The following is a 1,987-nucleotide window of genomic DNA, read 5'->3' on the forward strand; positions in this document are numbered from 1 at the left end:
AGGGTTAGATGGGGTCCCTATGGGTGATATGGGGTCCTTAAAGGGTTAGATGGGGTCCCTATGGGGTGATATGGGGTGACATGGGGTCCTTAAAGGGTTATATGGGGTCCCTGTGGGTGATACGGGGTCCCTATGGGGTGATATGGGGTCCTTAAAGGGTTAGATGGGGTCCCTGTGGGTGATACGGGGTCCCTATGGGGTGATATGGGGTCCTTAAAGGGTTATATGGGGTCCCTGTGGGGCTCTATGGGGTCCTTAAAGGGTTATATGGGGTCCCTATGGGTGATATGGGTGATATGGGGTCCTTAAAGGGTTAGATGGGGTCCCTATGGGGTGATATGGGGCTCTATGGGGTGATATGGGGCTCTATGGGGTGATATGGGGGTCCCTATGGGGCTCTATGGGGTGATATGGGGTCCCTATGGGGTGATATGGGGCTCAATGGGGTGATATGGGGTCCTTAAAGGGTTATATGGGGTCCCTATGGGGCTCTATGGGGCTCTATGTAGTGATATGGGGTGATATGGGGCTCTATGGGGTGATATGGGGTCCCTATGGGGTGATATGGCATGATATGGGGCTCTATGGGGTGATATGGGGTCCCTATGGGGCTCTGTGGAGTCCTTAAAGGGTTAGATGGGATCCCTATGGGGCTCTATGGGGTGATACGGGGCTCTATGGGGTGATATGGGGTCCCTATGGGGTGATATGGGGCTCTATGGGGTGATATGGGGTCCTTAAAGGGTTATATGGGGTCCCTATGGGTGATATGGAGTGATATGGGGTCCTTAAAGGGTTATATGGGGTCCCTGTGGGGTGATATGGGGATCTATGGGGTGATATGGGGTCCTTAAAGGGTTATATGGGGTCCCTATGGGGTGATATGGGGTGATATGGGGCTCTGTGGGGTCCCTATGGGGCTCTGGGGTCTATGGGGTTCTATGGGGTCCTTAAAGGGTTCTATGGGGTTCTATGGGGCTCTATGGGGTGATATGGGGTCCCTATGAGGTGGTATGGGTCCCTATGGGGTGATATGCGTCCCTATGGGTTGATATGGGGTCTCTCTGAGGCTCTGTGGGGTCCCTATGGCGCTCTATGGGGTCCCTATGGGGCTTTATGGGGTGATATGGGGCTCTATGGGGTGATATGGGGTCTCTCTGAGGCTCTGTGGGGTCCTTCTGGGTCTCTATGGGGTGCTATGGGCCTCCATGGGGTGATATGGGGCTCTATGGGGTGATATGGGGTCTCTCTGAAGCTCTGTGGGGTCCTTCTGGGTCTCTATGGGGTGATATGGGGCTCCATGGGGTGATATGGGGTCCCTATGGGGCTCTATGGGGTTCTTAAAGCGTTATATGGGGTTATATGGGGTCTCTGAGGCTCTATGGGGTCCCTATGGGGCTCTATGGGGTTCTCTGGGGCTCTATGGGGCTCTATGGGGTCCCTATGGGGCTCTATGGGGTCCCTATGTGTTGCACGTCTCCTTTGCCCATTGGTTGCATTTCTGCTCCCTTTGCAGGTTTCGATGGCACCGTTTGCATTTACGACACTTGCAGCTGGGACGGGCGCGACGCTGCGCCGCTGTTTGTGCATCGCGGCCACGCGCTGCGGCTGCAGCCATTGGTCACTGCACACACGTGGCACCCACACAAAGCACGGACTGTGCTGTCTGCAGCCAGCAATGGAGCATTGCACGTCTGGGAATGGGTGCAGCCTCACTGCAGCTGATGCAGGGGATGCATGGGGGGCTGCAGTGCTGGGAGNTGCAACGTGATGCATTGGGGGCTGCAGTGCTGGGAGGTGCAAGGTGATGCATTGGGGGCTGCAGTGCTGGGGGGTGCAACGTGATGCATTGGGGGTTGCTCTGCTTGCAGGTGCAGACCTGAATGCTCTGCTTGCAGGTGCAACGTGATGCTCACGTCTGGGGCTGGGTGCAGCCTCACTGCAGCTGATGCAGGGGATGATGCATGGGGGGCTGCAGTGCTGGGAG

The 1,987-nt window shown here is 56.3% G+C and overlaps 1 long non-coding RNA gene across 2 annotated transcripts in view; it reads left to right on the forward strand.

Annotated features, from left to right (window-relative positions):
- The first annotated feature begins 1,480 nt into the window (after window positions 1-1,480).
- The window catches only part of LOC107307870, a 1,667-nt gene continuing 1,160 nt past the window's right edge, over window positions 1,481-1,987 (forward strand). The window contains exon 1 of one of the 2 annotated variants that reach the window (XR_001552534.2): window positions 1,481-1,898. This is a non-coding gene — a long non-coding RNA (uncharacterized LOC107307870). The remainder of the gene's footprint in view (window positions 1,899-1,987) is intronic. The other variant, XR_004305877.1, reaches the window with a different exon arrangement.

The sequence above is a fragment of the Coturnix japonica genome, unplaced genomic scaffold, assembly GCF_001577835.2.
Source record: "Coturnix japonica isolate 7356 unplaced genomic scaffold, Coturnix japonica 2.1 chrUnrandom1231, whole genome shotgun sequence".
Lineage (NCBI taxonomy): Eukaryota > Metazoa > Chordata > Aves > Galliformes > Phasianidae > Coturnix > Coturnix japonica.